This window comes from Osmia bicornis, chromosome 2 (genome assembly GCF_907164935.1).
Source record: "Osmia bicornis bicornis chromosome 2, iOsmBic2.1, whole genome shotgun sequence".
Classification (NCBI taxonomy): Eukaryota; Metazoa; Arthropoda; class Insecta; order Hymenoptera; family Megachilidae; genus Osmia; species Osmia bicornis.
Window position 1 is genome coordinate 8,572,359 of NC_060217.1, and position 20,121 is coordinate 8,592,479.

At 39.6% G+C, this 20,121-nt stretch overlaps 1 protein-coding gene across 2 annotated transcripts in view; it reads right to left on the reverse strand.

Annotated features, from left to right (window-relative positions):
• Positions 1 to 20,121, reverse strand: part of LOC114875637 (leucine-rich repeat-containing protein let-4) — a 79,908-nt gene that overhangs the window by 39,870 nt on the left and 19,917 nt on the right. The window contains exon 2 of one of the 2 annotated variants that reach the window (XM_046290171.1): positions 4,013 to 4,081. The exons of the other annotated variant lie outside the window; for it this stretch is intronic. The gene's annotated coding sequence lies outside the window, so the exon portion shown is untranslated. The remainder of the gene's footprint in view (positions 1 to 4,012; positions 4,082 to 20,121) is intronic. 2 annotated transcript variants of the gene reach the window in all.

Here is a 20,121-nt window from a genome sequence, read left to right on the forward strand (position 1 = left end):
GTCGATTTATTTAAATAAACATGCGATTAAAGCTGAATTGACCGACACCCGTGCGGGAACAAACATCGTCCGTGAAATATCGAGGGAACGCGTGAAAAGCGGTCGCGTTTTGCTACACCGCGAATCGTGAAAAATTACCTTCGCCTCGTGTATTCTCGTGCGCGTTAAATTGAAATTTCATCCCCCAACCCCCTTCTTTTTTTCCTTCCTACCTTTAATTTCTTTTCTTTTCTTTTCCCGCAATTCAGCCCTGTGCGAGCATTCGCGGCCGCGTTCCCTATACCGTTTATAATTTGAACGAGAGCTGCAGTGGCCGCAATCGCAATTCCAGCAACAACGGTACATCGACACGTCGTAAAAGCGGGTAGATTTTCAGCCTCGAAATTCCGCAGCATCCTCTCGCCGGCAAATTCCATTATTCTTCGTTAGGGAGGAGCAAACGTAAAATTGCGCCACGCCGTACACACAGCGGCGAGATGAAACGCGGGAAACATTTGCCTTCCATCAACCACCCTTCTTCAACCCCTGTCCACGGGTTAAATCCTGTACACCATTTTCAGAAATTCTAATCTTCTTTGACGACTATTTCTTCCCTTTTTTTTATGACAGCCGGGTCGAAATATAATAAATAAATAAACGATCACGCGTCGCAGGGTGATGTACCATTTTCTTTCGAGCGTAACAAGTTCCCGTTGAATGTAATCATATTTTTTCTCCCTTTCTTCGGGTTTCATCTTCTACGATTTTACTTTGTATCGCATTCTTTTAACGAGACTGCACGGATTCTACGCGGGATGATTTATTAAACATCCATCGAGACGTTTCTCAGCGAGGATCACCGTTGGTTATATCATTTTTCAAGTGGTACGACCTTCTTTGTGTACGCCCCTTTTTTTCGTACTCCAGTTTATCTTTCGTGAGAAAAATGCCACCCTTGGACAATGTTAAATGATGTAATAAATCGACGGAAATTTATTCGAATAATAAACAAGTATTTGATAATTCGACCGTAGAAATAATTATCTTTGAAAATTAGTCGTGGATAAGGTAAGTACGAGCTGGTTAAAACGTGGAAAGTTGGAACAATTGTGGAAAAGAGTAGAATCTTCTTGGGATATGCAAAATTCATAGCCGAAGTTTCCACTTGAAAATATCCACGATAAATTCGCTTACTAGTGACGTTTATTGCAGGTAACAAATATTAACTTGAAAGTGGTATATATTCCAAGGTAGATACTTGTTAGCCACATTTTCAAGGTTGGCCGAGTTCAGATGCTGAGTGTTTAAAGTTAACTAAATCAAAGGAACCGCATGGCCTTGCAATCAAACTTGTAAATTATGCAACTAACCTACATAACTGTTTCAAACTTTGATATACAAGATATCTTATTGAAAATTAACAAGTAAACTTTTGATCCTTAATTGTAACTAATTGAAAATTATAAAAATGGGGATATTCAAAAATTACGTAAAACAATTTCACTTTTTTAACATTTTCACAAACTTTCATTTTTGCAATCTCGACTAAATGGAAAAATGATAACAGTTTGCATGTAAGAAAATCTCTATCAACCGTGTGAAAGGTGGGTCTGAAAGGGTGAACGTAACTATAGCCACGTGGATTCTTTGGCGTGGGTAACTTTGGTTTCGCACCACCCAGAAACCATCTGTCCAAGAGTTTCACTGTCGTAAATGGAAATGGGGTCATCCGTATCGGGCGAATCGTGCATCGGACGAATAAATGCCTAGAACGACATCCGAGACAATTTCGTTGCGATTCCGTTTTATTCCCCTTAGGTTTGCCACTCGAGCTTGTTTCTTTCGCAATTCCAATCGCGTTTCCCACGAGACATCTGAATTCTACTTTCAAAGCGACAGAAGAGGACGACAGGGTACAGATATACGTACATGCGTCTACACGCGCGATTCAGATTGAACGGAGAATTCTTCGGACAGGTTTGAGGGACGTAACGATCCCAGCTGAATTTCCCTGCCTTCCATTTGCATTCACCCAACTCTTTGAACAAATCTTGATTTTCGAACACCCGTTGTAGAAATCAAAGTTCAATGGAAACAGAAAAGAAATATGCGAGAACAGGACTGGATTATGTTTCCTTTTTAATTACTTCGTTAAATTAATTGAAAGGAGTTGGCAGAATTATAGCTTCCTTCGGTAATTCAATGATTTGCCATTCAACGCAAATCGCGTACTCTACCGAGAATAGAAACGTTAATTAAATCTAAGACGTTGGAGGTTGAAACAGAGGGTTATGAGGCTGCATTAACCGTAGTGTGCATAGTCGTTAGCCATGGACCACCAATTTTCGAGGAAGCTTTAAGGCGTCGATGTTAATAACAAGGGAAGTTTCTACATGGTCAAAGTACTATTTAGAAGTAGGTTAGTACCATCTAAGTACTGGCTATGTTCGTATAAAATCGAATGTCTGTCCGTGTGTTCTCAATTAACCCTTCAGCCAATCTGGACGAAATTTTGCATAGTTACCGTCTCGAAGTTCAAGGAAGAAACATAGCCTTCCGTGAAACGTGTTCACTACGTTTCCTAATTTTAGTTTAATACGGTTAATTTCGAATAAACGCAACGAATTCGTATGCAGTTTAACGAGCTAATAAATCAAAATTCCAGAGTGATCGATGAACGAAGACTTTTTTACGTCGAGGCGTAAGTCAGCTTCGTAAAAGTTCAGGTCCACGAGCTGCACCCTTTTTTATGGTTACCCTTTGAAGTGGCCGGGCGTATATTTAAATCACGAGCCCATACACGTCACTTAAGGTCGTTTGCACGCGCGTTCAACAACGGCCCGAGTTCGACGGTATCACGGATCGCATGTTGGTCCAGGCTGCATGAAAATGCATTCACCTACGAACTACGCTCGTAATGGGATTATAGTCGCGCGAGCATTATGCCACGCGTTAATGATAATTAACTATCATTAGCTGAGCGGGACGTATCCTGCAAAGCGTGCGACCACCCTGCGCTGCGTCGCGAACAGACTCTCTTCGTACCGCAATAATTAACGCAATAAACTAAGAACATTTATCGATGATATCTTTCCTTTACCTGGTATGCCTTGAATTTATCTCATTCCGTATTATCTAACTTAAGATGAACATTTAGAACGTGCTGCACTTTGTCTTATCCTTATGCAGTTGATGCAGTTGAATTGATATCGTGCATAGAAAATAAAAGCTAACCAATGTTTTTTCTTATCAGACAATATTTTCTTTACGTTCTGACCTACAACGGGGGAATAGCACTCTTGATAATAGTAAGAAATTTGATTCATGAAGGTTACTGGATTGAACGATTAAATTTTCAAAATTTCACACAAAAAACGAAATGTTCTAACTTCTTTATTTCTCTTTTGTTCGGGTAATAATTCAACTTTGTACGTATATCATTCGGATAGATACCAGTTGATATATTATAAGACAGAAGTGGCAGACACAAATTTATGGATTTCGCGTGTTTCTGTCGTGTACGGGATCATAAATATATTTATACTGCAATTTCATCTTAACTTGCTGCGATCTTGGATACAATTGTTAGCACGCGAACATTCTTTTCTCTACCAGCCACGATCTCGTACGATGATACGTTGACTCTTACTACTGAACACACATTTTCGTTAACCTCCAATTAAATGCAAAACTACTGGAATCTCGTAAAGAATTTGTAAATTTGAAATGGATCCAGTGCACCCTCGGAAAATAAAGTTTGAAATTGTTTTATAACTGGGGCGTGTGGAAAGAAAATTGCACGAAGGTGAATACGCGTATTTTTCAAGGATCAGAGAGACATTCTTGAAAATTTCAAGAACCGAGTTCTCTCGATAACGAAACTCTCGGGAAAGTCAAGCAATTTCCAAGCTTGTTCCATAGAATATCGAATCGCAAGAGCGCTATTAAAAGCAACCGCAGGAAACAGGGTCGTTTCCCTTATTTATCGGTTCGCCTATGAATTTTTCCATCGTTCGAAATAATGTTTACTCACCGAACCGTGATCCCCGTAGCCAATTAGCCAGGTATTACGTCCAAGTGTTCACTGGCTCGAACTACGTACCTGAAACGAAAATAGAGGCCACGGTTACACCAAATGCTCGGGAGAAATTTGATTTATGTCATCGACGCTGAAAGGAGCGTCGTGAAAAGTTTCCCTTCGTCAAGTGCAACTCGAAGCGACGTAACGATGCACGAATAAATATCGGTGACAGGGTGCTCGATACCTCCGCCTTCCTTGACACGATTTTCTCTATCCTCCGCTTTTTATTACCCTGAACTCCTGACCGGAAACACACTAATGGTGAATCATTAATTACACCATGCGAGCTAACCATTACCCACGACCGAATCTAATTCACGGCTCGCATGAACAGAGGAATATTTGAAAGAGGATCTTTACAAAGTTTCATACGAACCTGCGAGTTTACTTTGACAAGTTTTGTCAGTTTAACGGGTACTATTTATCTAGCCAACCTGTCTTGAATCTTTCGTTTTGCCAACTCGAGTAACTGAAACATTGTCTGCTCGTCAAGCAACGCTAACGCAATGATAATAATATTCCGTATTCGTCTTCGGCGACCTATTAAGAAGTTCGAGAACGTTAATTACGAGCTGGTATTTCGGCTGATACGTTTGCGGCGTGTTAACGCCTGCCGCCGAACCAGGTGTCGGTAATTAAGCCGTCAGATTTTCGCCAGTCGGATTAGCACAGCTGCGATCGAAGCAATTAAGCGTACGTTTATTTAGTAAGGAACGTTTCTGGCATATGACCTTTTTATTCCCATTCGATATTTCAAGCGTTTGTTCATCTATCAACTTCGATCTGTCAATTAGGAGAAGACGGGTTAATTTGTCGTTTGAGTGAAAGACACACGAAGATAGCTGATATTTCCCATCAATTTCGTGTCATATGGAAATTATATTTCGATTCTTTTACAAAGAGATCATTCTGATTAATAATTGAAACTGCAGTCGGTTGGAAGTTGAAGCGAATAGCATCCTCGACACAGAAATGTGAACGTGGGTGGAGATGAACAACAATGATTATCGAGAGATCCCACACACTACAAATTCAGTTTAATTAGTCAGATAACGTTAACGATGACTATCATTTCCGATTAACCTTGATTGCCATTTAGGTAGCTCCATTATGGTGGAGCTGCATCGTACAATGAAAGGGCAAAGAGTTACGAGTTTGCAATGGAAGTAATGAGAGGGCAATTGGAACATTAAGTGAAAATCATAACAGGAAACGTGAAGCTATTTTAGCTACTATATTGCTTTGATAACCAGCTGATTGTCTTTAAGTTAATTAGATAATTAGGAGATAATGGAAAAGAAATTTTGAATACCATTAATATTTCATCTGCAAATAATGAAATGAAAAGATAATTTTAATATTATAAATAAATTGCACAACTGTAGATCGTGAATATTAGGCTGTTAGTATGAAATAATAACATGAAAAATTATATTGGCATGACATTAATAACAGCTGACACCGCCACAATGAATATGTTAAAAGCTGTATACAAAAATTTTGTATAAAAATTTCCGAATTAATAAACAGGTTGAAGAAATTTGATAAACAATTCAATTTCATTTCTCAGAAATAAACGAAAGCAAAATGTAATATTCCATTTGCACGAATGGTTGATTGAAAACTTGAATAATTATCAGTACGAGCTCTCCTTTTAATTATAAATTACATGCGCAGCATTCGAATGAAAATATAAATATTTCCTTGAATCGAGGGATTAAAACAAAAACACACATGCTGCGTTTTTTTGGCACAGTCAGATTAAAATATATGTATATTCCATTGAATGATTTTAATCATCTCGTAAGTGATTCAATTAATGCAACTAATCACAGTTTCATATGCGCCGATTACTGTTCAATGAATTGTGAATTATTTATTTCCATCATATTTTTGTCCGGATATAATCAAGCTTAATCTGATCATTTCCGCCATTATTCACAACATTAATCAAACATAGGGTTATTAATTTCTTATTATTTTAAAAGGTTCAGAGAATTTAGCGTTTGAGCTTTTAAGAAGCTTAGAAAATTATTTGAATACGATTGTTTTAATATTTTCTAATTCTGCTGAAGATAATCCGTGAAAATGTCAAATAAATTTTCAGTTAACTGTAGCAACAGATTATAACTTTGTATGTGTAACAAAGAGCAACTTGCAAGTTTCTTCAAAAACATTAATTTTGTTACATGAAAAGAATTTTTCTATGGAATCTACCATTTCGTTTCAAACAAACTTCCAAACGGAAGGATGATAATAATTTCACATCGTCGACGAATTTCCAGTATTTTTACGTACGTGACAAAATTGAGGTCCAAGCTTTTCCGATAGTTTCGAAGCGGATTAAAGCTGTTCAATTTACGTGCTTGCTCCAACTGGTTCATTGCTATTCTGTTCGAATACAATTCTGCGTGAAGGCTACACCTGCATTTTTACATCTTTCTAATTAGATATTTCCATGGGATAAATTGCGACAGTTTTTCGGGTTACGCCGATTTCCTTCCGTTTAATTACTTTAAACTAAATAACCGATCATTCAACATAAAAATAAAAAATAACATTAATACCATTACAAAATGGATTCTATTATACCAAGCTCTACTACGAAAAAGCTACAAGAATCAACCTAAAGGAACAGAAAACTCACTGTACAAGATCCATAATCTGTCATTCGACAAAAAATGATCGTATCACGAAGCAATAGAAGATTAATAACCTCACGTCTGCGCAGCCATAAGTCGTGGAAAACGTACGTTCCTTTTATTTTCTACCCTTCTATATCCACAACATCGTTTATTCAGTAATAGACATCCATAGTAATGATGATTCTCCCTTTCAACCCTAATCGTCATCAAATATCCTGAATCATTCACAGACACCGATCGTTTGAATTATTCCAACGTAATTCGTTGAAGTTCATTCCGCGTCGTTCGGATAACGACTCTTGTGAATTCTTTCGCGATGCGTCAAGGGGTAATTACGCTGGTTAGCCAATTAGCCGTGACCTAGAAAAGCTGGATAATCCTGGGATTGAAGCTCGAAGGAACTCGAAGGATTTGCACTGGTTGCTGGTTGGAATCGCATTGATAAGGGACCGAATGGTCAGCAAAGGACGAACGAGGGAAGCGAACGGACCAGGGACAAGGGTTAGGTTGGCCAGGTTGTTCTACAGGGTAACTCGTAACAATCGGATTATAGTGGTGCAAAGGAGGTCGGACAGTTCAGACGGACGAAGGACGGGTCAGAGGGATGAGGAAGGCTACGACACACACCTGTTAAAGATGGCTAACAGGGACCGGGTTTACGATTCAGACGTGACTTTTCTGTTAGTTCTAAAACTAAATGTTTACCTTGCCTGTAATTTATTGGATTACTGGAAAAGTTTATAATGGAATTTTTCCTTCATTTTGGTTTCTGCAATTTGTTACCAATAATGCTTATACAAAACCTCTAGGATATTTTTAATTTAGAATTCCACTGTCGAGTGAAAAATAGCCCTTGAAATTTTCCGTTCTAAGGACTCGCGCGTTCGCTCGCAACATAAGATCCCTCTCGTTTGAAGGGTGCTTCTCGCACGAACCAGCCGAGCTGCGTATTCTTGAAAACTTTCCCTTTTCCTTCACCTTTTCTCCTCATTTCCCTCGTTTTTTCTTTCATAATGCGGTTACAATTTCGCGCAACGCTCCGATTAAATTTCAACGAGGATAAGTCGAGGCTGATTCCTTCGGGTGTGCAAAACCACCGCGAAAATCCTTCGGCGTGTTCCCGAAGGGGAAGCGTACTCGTTAAACTAGCGACTAGAGAACTAGAAGAGTTAACGTTACGACGCGAAACTCGAACCACTGTGCGCAACAATTGCCTAACTATAACTATTAGGAAAGGGAAGGAAAAGTGATAAAAGTAAACGTCGAACAGTCGATCGTTTGCTGCTCCGACTTTCGATAAACGTAATTTATGCGACAAGAAATCGATTCGATTACGTTCTCGCTAATCCTCCGGTAAGTTTACCTCCCGGGAAATTCGTTTTAATACCACGGCCTTACGTAACCTCGTTATCCCGGCGATCGTTTCATTACGCTACAAATAGCGGTGGAATTTTCGATGGAGAAGTTTTAGCATCAACGGGACGGATATATTCACGTTTATGCTCGCTACCATCGTTACCTTAGCGTCGTTACGTCGGACATACTATTTTCGAAGCTTGCAAAACGCCATCGTGTACAAAGGACCTAAAAAGTATCCCATTAAAAATCACTCGTCAACATTTTTTTATGAATGTTTTTATGAACATATAAATGAAAATTTCATTTGCACTGTAATTCTGATCACTGTTGAATTTCAAAATTTATGTTAATTAAATCACGGTGCAACGGGGAGTAAACTGATTGCTCTGATAAATCATGTTAAGACCAAGCGACACATAAGATATTCCAGTTTCATAAAGTTCCTAAGAGGCATGAGGTGGAACAAGGATGTTACAACGTCAATGATGATATCTTAGATAGTTATTTGAATTTTGCATACGCTCCGCATAAGCTTAGTGGTATGAGGTGTGCGAATATGCAAATTAGGAGTCTTGAATACGCGTTTAAATTAGGAAAATCGTCTGGCAACATTCTCGTTCGTCTCTTTAGAAAATATGTCGTTAATTCTTATCTTCTAAGTTATTAGAATTTAATTCTCTCAAGAACATATGAAAAATTTAAATTTTTTAAATAATAGCATTGATAATATTCTTTTAAATAATAGCATCGATAAGACTCGAGTACGAGGTGAAAAGTCTGTACACGAGGGGACATTCGTGTACTGATATATGGAGCGATAGCTGTTTCGTGTCAAGATTGTCATAGAAAATGTTCCCTTTTACAAACGATGTCATTTCTAGGTTGGTTATCGCTGTCTATCTTCTCCGCTGTTCTTCGCGCCTCCCTGTTTTGTAAATGGTTTCAGTCAAGACACGTAACGTTATCGTAACGATGCACTTTGAATGTAACAACCCTCGAGAAGAAGAGTAGTGGCCCTCGAAGTTCACGCTTCGCGTGAGTATACGCAGTAGTATCACGAACCCTTCTTTCACAGTATATTAATGGAATAATGGTAACTTGGATGCACTTTATTTAACCTGTGACTGACCACTGAGACGTGCGATATATCTGACTCAAAAATTTGTAGAAATTTTTACAAAGTTGGGATTCCATGTTTGAGACTCCATGGAATGGGATAACCATTCCATGCTTAAATTAAAAAGATTATTAAGTCTTCAATTTTCACGTCTTCTTATTTTCATACAGTTACTAAGAAAACTGTTTACTATGCAATTTTACGGCAATATGCTCGTTTCGAATCAGCCTCAGCTAACGTCGTTCCTCTATTACGTAGTCGCAGTACTGATGAATAATGTATCGTGAATTAAGCATGTGACCAGTCGACAGGATAACGAGACCAACGTTCCGTAGACAGGCAAATGCATTCGATCGAGTTTGCCGATATTACGGTGAATAATCTTGTACTACGTAAACTGTACGCAAAATTTGACACGTTCAATGTGATTGACTCTATATTACCGTTTAGCAGGTCGATTTAATAGCCAGGTGAAATTGCTATGAAAAGTAAAGTTAGTCTAGGAGTTTCAGTAGAAGAAAATTGAATAGATCAGACTGAAGAACACATTCCAAGGACGTTGTTTCCAAGGTAATGTTAATAAAGTATTTGAGTTATTATAGCCAAAAGCTCTGTGTAAAATCTCTTGCCAGGTAATTTGGACGAAATCAAGATCGTGCAAAAAATTCAGTAGTACAACCTGCTGATTAGCGATCGATCAGTCTTAAAAAGGGAACTCGCTCGCTAATGCATGGTATTTGATTAATTTTTATCGAAGTATCGCGTGACTGTAAATTTCAGTATAACTGACGTAATTTTTTGCATTATTGCGAGAAAAGATAAACAAATAACGCTACTTTTGTTTTTACAAAATATTAGATTTCCTATCTGTTCCAGTTTGTCCAATAATGTTCACGATTGCCAATTCCCGCAGCAAGAAAATAAGAGTACCTTAAACCTATAAGCCAGTACCTTTACGATTATGGTTAGAGCTGAAAGTCATAACATCGGACGCAGTGTTAGCTTCTTTTTACGTTCCCGTTGCTTATCCGATTATTATGATATAAAATAGAATACAGGAATGTGATATCCAGGATGCACTCTTCGCTTGTATCTCGTTCGATGATCGGAAATCTTATTGCAACACAAACGTCCGGGATAAAATCTATGAAAGAGCGATTCAAAATTTACTTTGATCACGAGAGGATACCAGAAATTGATTTTTCATCTTTCGATAGAAACTCGTCGCTATCTTATCGTTGCTTCGATCAAGATAAATCTATGTCAGGTTTTAATTAAATCAGTTATAAAAAGAAACGAATTCATTCACCAGTATATTCTAAATTCCGGAAATTCGAAAAGTTAATTCTCATCCACGTCAATCGGAATTAATTAATTTAACTAATAATTGATTCATCAGCGTTTTAATGGAAAACGATTATTCACTCGCTTTAAATGAAATGATCTATTTCGAAATGTTGTCTTTTTTTTTATCACCGAAGAAACCATTTTCGATATTCCTTTGAATATTCAACCGATGGTAGCGTGTTTTTCCCGCGAAATAGAATCGGGGAAGCTATTTTCGAGCGTATTACTTGGAAAATCAGGTCGCCTGGAACTTCCTAACTTCCTGGCCAACGTTTCGCTGCGGACCGGATTTAAAGTTCTCGAGTGGACTACCGTTCGGAAACGTACACGCGGAAAATTCTGATGGCTGATAAATCCAGCGAACGTGAGCTGAAACTGGGATGCACCGAGTCTCTTCCATCCGGAACGGATGTCGCGAGGAATTAATAGCGGTTCTCTGGGTGCACCTAGCTAGTTTCAACCACGACCCGGTAAATTTGCGAAAATGATGAATTTAATCAGCGACCGGAGATTTTACGCTCCTCTAATTCATTCGTAGGTAATTAGAACATTTAGAGTATTTTATAATCACTTTACAAAACTCATTTTTAAGTGATAATTTATTGAATCACTTGCACGCTTTGCAGAGAAACTATTCCACTCTATTTCTAATAAGTTGTCGGGAACAGTCCATCGCGATAGTTAATTTCACGACATGTCACGGAAATTGCGCGAACGATCGCGAAAAGTCATAAAACGTCCGAGTCGGAGTCGGTAAATGAGTAATTTCCGGCGTAACTCATTCGGATTTCATGGTTACATTCCTCTAAAGCTAGCACCTGTGTTTCGGATTAACGAAATATCGCCCATTTAATCGCATTATCCGCTTAGTTTCCAAAATATGTGCTATTATTCACCTTAACAGTCTAACGAAATGAAAATTTGCAGTTTGAAACTTTTATTTGAATATCATACTCATTTTAACTAAATTACCTACATTATTGCTTTCTACTAATTACCACTGTATCCCATTAAACGCACAAGTAACCTCATCGATAAATAAAAAAGGAACGATGTGACCCTCAGTGACGAAACTAGAGAAGCAACTTGGCTAAACTACGAAGTTTGTTCCCAGGTACAAGTACCAGGACTCTCGTTCTATCGATCTCAGCTCGAGGATTCTACTGCTTTCAGCTTCCCGTAGCATCAAGATATTCAATTCATGACATAACTGGACGAGTTTCCAAGTACATTCTGTCTATATTGGGAAACTTGATACAAACAAGTTGCTGCAATTTCTTCACTGAAAATGTAGAAACTAATACTCCCTATTGCTGCAAGTTATTGTCATACGGAAGAACGAGTTTTCTTAATAAACCACATTCTACCAACTGAACAATAAATGAATATAACGAAAGAATATAGCGAAGAAATGAATACAACTTACACACGTCTCAATAATTAAAAGAAAACAATAGAAAAATATTATTTTAAGTATTATTGCTATGGTACAAATAATGTGAAATGGCAAATAGAAAGCTTGAAATTTGAAAATTAATTAATACTACAAAAAAGTTCCCAATTTCACTGTGACGTTCAACGTGTTAGCTTAAAACCTTGAAATTTCCAAATCTCTGTCACGAGATCCTCTCATTTAAACCCTGCACATGTTTCTTCGATTTCCATCGGGGCAAAATTCGTCCGGTATCCAGCAATTTTTATGGAAATACAAAATTCCATATTTCGAGTGATCCTGTACGGTCTACGAGGTAAATTGGAAAGCACCTTTTGGAATCGGATATTGGACGAATCCTGACAGCGTAGGTGAAGCAGGGTAGGTATGCACGAATATTATTCCTTTATCCGTCGTTTTATTCGACCCGTGTCGACGATTTGTGCGTGTACAAAGGAGCCGGTTGATTTATTAAGCGACGCCTTTCATTGGGCGACTGGATCGCATCATAGCGGCGTCCATTCAAGCGTCGCCGTCCAGACGACTCACAATGCCCTCGGAATTTCATATTCGTCTCTCTTTATCGATGATATACGTATTCGTATGCCAATGAGGAACGTTCCACTTGTCAGCCATTAACGTAAGGTAACCTGGATAACGTTCGCGGAACAGAGCCATCGAGGACGGGGACGCAAAAGTTTTGTCAAACAGAAATTGCTGCACGAGCGAGTAATTGTAAGGGGCTTGTCCCTGCGTGCCCGTTTGAAATTCAAAAAACCTCTGATTCGACAAAAGAGATTTTTGAAACGATAACAGCATACTGGTAGCGGAACATTCGTTCGAGGTTCACGTTGTATTAAAGTTATTATTTTTATCTCCTGTTTCCTGCCTGTTGTTTGATGATACCGATAAAATATTAGGTTGTTGCGTATCGAGACGTAAAAATTCTGACTCGATTTAACGACCCAACGTTTAAACCCTGTTGATTTAAAGCTTGACATTCGAGAAACAAAGCTATGCAAATTTTTCATTAATATTTTTAATGTAAAACGCTTGTCAGTTACAGCAAACAATGGAACAGCGTGTAATTCGTGTATTGTTTCTTTATGAATCGCCATCAAGATATTACGTAATTTAATGAAACATTTATAACGGTACAGCTAATTACTATCATAATAACGAATAGTTAAAATATTCTTGATCAAATATACATACTGGGAATGTCGTGTTTTTTCCCTCTTTGAATAAAAAAGAATACAACGTAACACGGGCGGGCAAGTTTACGAGATACGGTTGAACGAAATAAATTTCACGCACACAATATTCCCCTGCACGGCGTAAATAGAATATCAGCGTTATTTATGAATACCAAAAAGTGTACCGTGCGTAAATTATTGTTTTATATTATAATTTGCGCTGCCGTTTCGCTAATATGCGAGCCGTGCTTTTGAATAGCGACAAAATTGAAGGAACAAAATTTTCAAGCAGAAAATAAACATTTAAAGGTGCGACAAGCAAAGAATTAATCAAGCTCGCGAAGAAAAGCTGAAAAGTTGACGCGAGTAAACGAGCTTGTTGCCAACAAGAATACACAAAGTTGCATTATGGTTGAAATTCAGTGGAAAGCCGAGAGTCGCGCTATAATTTCAAAACGTCCTACGTAAATCATCAGCTAAATGGAAGGAAAGCACATACGTTGCTTTATTCACCGAGGTTTTCCAACATTTGAAAACTTTTCTGTTACAGCTACTTCCGGGGATCAGAGGCTCGCGCAGTTAAGAAGTTTCAGATTGTACGACACGGATATGGTTTCTATAGTTGAACAAAGAAACTCTGTATGTGGAGTGAATCTTTTAAAAATTCTCTCTGAAGAAGTTGGCGTCGGTGATTGGCTGTTTACAGGGGAGACGTGATTCGAAGTTTCCGGTATCCTCGTTTAGTCGTGGAAAGAACTTAGCTTTCGAACTTTTAAAGTCGTCTTAAAGATAATGACAGTGCTTTTTGCAATTAACAGAAAAGAACCTAGAATTTCCGTTTGAAATTCGAAAGCAAGTATACATTTCACGTTGGATGTTTTAGCATGAAAGCTCGTCGAGATTGCTAAAGCGTGACAGACGAGATTCGCGCAAAGATATTCAGGATTTAAACTGTATCCCTTTTTCCATCGCCAAAAGAACGGAATCGTTTCGTGGAATCCAAACGAGAAATCTTCTTTCCTTGATATTTTCTTACAGCTCGAGTTTCAAATGAAACAGGAATTCGATCCAAATAACGTAGAATTATCTACTTGTAAAAGAGTGGCAAAGCTCGGAACACTATATTGATATTCGAGTAACGCCGACAAAGGGGATGAATTAGGGACCATCCATCTTCGAAGAAACCCAAACTAATCAAAAAGGGAAGACAAGGTGAAATTCATCTTCGGTGGAAAGTGGTTCAAGATTCGCGAGGGTACACCAAGTCCTTTATAGTTGGTCGAGTTTCCAACGAGGGTGTCAGCAGGCAAAAGTTTGCGGCCCTGTAACAAGATCAACCGTAGATCTTATCGTCGTTTTTACAGTCTCGAGTGGAGCGAAGCGCATTTTCTGATTTCGCCGACGGGATAAGCCTCTTCAGACGTTCTCGTAACAGGGTGACCGAACGCAGCTAGCACCCAAAGGCCCCGGGTACAAGCTGTCTGAGCCGGTTACAAGCCGTGATTTTATAGTCGAAAGTTTTGCGCCTTCATTTTCCGAGCGGCGTACGCGACCCTCGGGTTCTATCGATTTTCCGAGGCTGCGTTCTTCCTCTCGCCCTCTCTCTGACTCTCTTCCAACCCCTCGGCTGGTCTCTCTCGCTCCGCTTGTTCGGTATGCCTCGATGCAGCCCCTCTCTTTCTCACCCCTTGCCCTGTATCGGCTGTGAGCTCGGCTACTTGCGATCACTAACCCCGATAGTAACGTCGACTAGGTATTCGAACGTCGCTCGCGAGTTTCACGCTCGCCGCCGCTGTTTTCTTTTTCATTTCCTTTTCTTCTCCGCCGCGAGTCCGTTTTCACGGGATCGATCGACGAAACTTGCTCCGCGAAACAACTTATCGAACCCTCGTCGAGCTTTTATTTGCATCCGACCCGACGCGAGGGTAGTTCTTGCCGCGGTGCTTCGACGTTGCCGATCGCGATAACAGCACGCGAGTGGAAACGGTCGGAGCACGCTTTTCCTTCCAACGCTTTATCGAGTTCAGATTGGCAGCGATACGGGTAATAATTGAAAAACGAGTAGACGAGACAGAAGATTTGAATTCGAGGGGTTAATCGATGTCCATCGCGATCGATTAGGTTAAGATTAATAATCGATGAGAGCGAACGACCTAATTCGGGTCTCGTACTGGTAACCTTGTATTTCTGGCCGATAAAATGTCACGAAACGCGTGGGAGAGTGTAGTCGTTTCGTTCGAACGACTTGGTTATTACGTGACATTTCTTGGAGAGGCTCACGTACGAACGGCAGGTCATCCAGGCCCTCGGCAAATGTTCGTAAAAATGTGATTTTAAGCTCGCGACGCGGTAGCTTTCAGTGTTTCCTTCCAAACGTGAGAGTAATACTGACACTGGTCACGATCGTAGAAGGTATTATTCGGGAAACTAAATTTCGAGCGTAAAACAAGCAAATCTTATGAATTAATGCGTATACCTAATCCATAGTCTTGCTTCGAGTTGTTGAAAGAACCGTCATAGTTTGCTGTTGTCTACGTCAGGCTATTTCTCAGAGGACAACCGAGGCGGTAGAGAAAGGAAATACGAGACAGAACAAGCAACAATTTTCTCAGATTTATAGGGAACGGCAAACGCGCGCTGCCATTGACGCCGGAAATAGGGGAAAAATAGTTTTACCATCTCGAGAAAAATGATCTCCGGTATTTCGACCGCGAAGAGAATTTCCTCTGTTCAAACGGAAAACTGTTAACTGAAGGTACTTGTGTATAAAGCAATATTTGCAAGGAAAACAGCCGAACAGCTAAGACGGTCGGGTCGGATCGATGGTTGAACGAAAAGTGGAGTACAAAGAGAGCGCGAATAAAATACGGAAATTGTGATCGCGGAATGTAGAGGGAATAAAAGCAACGTCTTTTAACAGTGATTCTCTTTCGTCGATTCAATTTTTTCTCCACCAAGTTAAATTCGTCTGCAGACGATTATAGAACCGAGATTCGGATAAAATGGAGGCCAGTCAAAGGTCGAGTTACGTATTGCGCGATCTGAGTGGCCGTTTAAAAGCAACAGCACTTATAGGATGTGTTTTCCACCCCGGCAGCCATATATCTTCCGAATTCTGTCGGGGAAATAGAGAAACACCGGGCAGGATGGGTGATACATCAGAGGCTAAATCCGCAAAACAATTCTACGTACGAAATAAACGTTAGCCGGAAAATACGCCTTGAAAGCGTGTCATTAGACGTATCTACTGTATCAAAGCTTGCTAAATTTTCCGGAGGTAATCCTGAGAAGGATTAATTCGTTAAAGCGATGCGGGTACACGGCTGTGCCGAGTCAATCGTGACGAGGACCTACGAAACGTATGCCATAGCGTTTTTTTCAGAAAAATAGCATTCAAAGGAACGCGAAGCATAGAAAATGAGATATTTTTTGGTAGAGAAACGGGAGACAGTCGAGAGGAGACGAGAACCGTAAAAGGAAAAACAGAAGATGAAAAAGTTTCAGGAAACTTTGAGAAAAAGTTGGACGCAATTAAATAGCGCTAGCTAAGTTGTCCGACAAAAGCAGACATAATTGAATGAAAAATGGAACGGCGACGGGCAGTCGAGTCGCGACGATGCGAAAAGAATATTTATTGCAGGGTTGTTAAAAATTTTTTGGATAAATCTAGTTAAGAAAATTGATTACTCGTGGTTGTTTCCGTGAAATATTAGAAGTATGGTATCGAAAGATAAATCAGCTTCTTAAACGTAGACTAATTACTCGTTTTTCCGATGATGAATCATCCGTAAGGTAGCTTTCGCCAATTTTCGAGTTACTACACTCCACGAAGTTGAAGCCAGCTGTGTAACAAATGGTCAGGCAACTCTATGAAAGTGTACCGTGCCTTCCGGTGAGAAGAGAGTAAACTGACTGCTGCCCTCTAGACAAATCACACGCTTGGGAAATCTTGCGTGATTTAGTTTTGCATTCTTTAAACCGGCAACCTTTCCAGCTACACGAAACAACAAATCGAGCGTAATCACACCTTCGAACGGTACACTTTATCGTCGAAAATAATTGCAATTATCTTCTTGCAAAATAAAAGTTGGCCTCTGTTAGAAAGGGTAATGAAAAATTAATAAATGTATCGTGTAAAGGTTGATGAAAAGTTATAAGTTAACGAAGAAGAATGAAGGGAAGAAGAAGAACATACAACGGGTCCAAGTTTCCGAGTACTTCAGTCGTAATGCAAACATGAAAAAGAGGAAACGTACATTGTGCAAACGGGATTCAACCGAGTGTATTTTGCTTCAGTTTCGAGTAAACCAACAGGCAAGCATCTTTTCTTCAAGACCTGGGAGATACAGATAAACAGAGAGAGGTGAGGAGGGACGGGTGAACTACTAGACGAGGAAAATGGAAATTTCTAAAGGACTTGTCTTCGAGAATGTTTTCAATTTTCCTTGCTTCTTGTACCGCACCGTTCTCCGGCTAAATAAGATAGCCTTCCGAAGGATCTTCTTCATCTTTTACTAAAATCATCGCACTTACCTTTCGCGGAAAAGCGAATGAACTCCTTGAATATTGAATGCGAACGAATATACCGAGATTCGAGATTAGAACAAGGATCGGTAGCGGTGGACGAAGCGAAACTGTGGTTCGATTGGAAATGAAACACTCTATCTGCGTCTATTACACAGGATATTATCTTTGAATTTAATCCGTTTCTAGATGGAAACTGTGATTCGATATTTTGTTACGATTGTAACGCTAGAACTACTAAAATAGGGAACTAAATATTCATGAATACTATGACCCGAAAGGAAGTTACAATCTAGCTTTGTTAAATCCCCAGACCTTGTATTTTCCTCGTTTTCCATGTTCCCGCGGTTAACTCCGTTGCGATATGAACACAATTCCGTGATCCAACGAGAAAAAGAACACCTGCTATTAAAAGTTATTTAATTTGTACGGAAGCCTGTTGACGGTTTCTAGTTTTATTCATCTATGCTCCAGTGAGAAATCCGAATGACCTTACACATAAATTGCAATCGCACGTAACAAACGATTACGTTTACGAAACTTATAATACCGGTCTTTTTCAATCGTCAAAGGTATTTAACGAACCATTTAGTAACGTTCCCTTGTAGATACGGTATTTTATCGATTCGTTGGTCGACCGCATTATTGTCGTACGGTAACGAAAATTTTCCCGATAAAATACGGATAAAGGGATTTACGTCGAGCGCAAATCTTGTTTCGCCGGCAAATACGTGTATATCGGCCAAAAGAACTGCGAACTTCTATCGGAGAACGTATGCCAATGCATTTTGCATCTATTCCGACCGAATTTCATACGCGTATTTACAATCCTCATGCAAGCACAGTTTTCTATCAGGAACAATTCAATGGTAAAACAAGCGAAAAGCGAATGTACAACGGAGAAACGATAAATTAACATTTATAAATTGAGAGCTGCATGTTAAATTAGTAATACTGATTGCATTTTGTAAACTACACGAATGAATATTTACGGGACGTTATTTGCAAGTCCGATTTAATTGCCAGACCGGTTGAATTATTTCAGAAACCTACGACGACCCATATGATTACGAATAAATCACCTGTTCGCAACGATATCATTAGGTATTCTTTTGTAACAACCGATTCCTTTATTGCCTCGTTGATTTATTTTGTTCCGAAAAATGACCACAGGGACTGTCCGTTCGGATCGAAGGAAATATTCACGGGCCAAAGGGGAGGAAAGACAAGATTGTGCCAAGTTTACTAGAAGGATTTTTAAAACACAGAGCACGTAGACAGATGCATCACCGTCGACAGTTTCATCGAAAGTTGGAAAGTTTAAATTTCGAAAGGGACGCGAGTTGCCGTGGAAATCGAGCAAACGTCTGTGTACAATAGCACGCGGTAGAAATTGTAATTTTCACCGTGGAAATAGGAAATGACTATGCCGCGAAGCGTGAAAACGACACGGTACGAATGAAACTCTAAAACGATTACCACGAGGCAAAGTCAATTTCGTGATTTTTAACAATTTTGTTCGCTGTTACGTAAAATCGACACTGTCCGAATTATTTTTACCAAATACAACCCCCATCTTTCGAAATCTAAATTTAATTAACCTGAAGTGTTCGGAATTGAAAAAAAAATCTGGACCCACTCTAATTGACATAAGTCGATCGCGGTGACCTATATACGAAAAGGAAAGATTTCGATCACCGACGAAGAGTTACGAAAAAAGATTGAATACGATTGGTAGACTGCGAGAGATATGTGAAATTAATTCGATGGAGCCTCGCTCGGTGGTTATAATCCACCATTTATATTCCTCATCCATACGCTAAAAAAAGCTTGAACGAACTCATTTGGGTCAAAGTGGATCCTACGGGTCCAATACGCTTCGCCAGCGGAGGTGCAAAGTTATTCCGGTCGCGTGTGTTGCTTTTCTTCTTACTTCCACCTCGTATACAGGGTGTTCCATTTTAATCGATAGATGTTCCCTTTGTGCAGGTTAACATGTCGCTGGTATGGAATAGACGCGAGTGTCCTAGAAAATATTGCGCTTCGTGCCTGTGTATCTGGTTGCAATTCGAACGCCCATAAATACGTTCGTTAGAGGAAATGGAAAGGACTGGGAATAATCGTTTCCGGCAATCGACGCGGTGGATCTTCGGATCTCGGAATTCGGAACACGGATACCGGTAGACGCGATTCGACGCGATGGAAAGATACGAGGACAAACTTCCATCGATTCTCATGGGGCATAAACTTATTCGAATGGATTTCTGTATCTGTAGTAGCGCGGAATGTTGGCGCGGTGTCACTGAATGGGGTTGACGAAGACAAAGTGGAAGAGTGTGATACTGTTCGCATCGCCACGATTCGTACGATTCACGCGAATAAAAGATTATAGTTCATCTTCTCGACTTTTTAGTGTTCTGGATAGTCCGAGGATCGGAAAA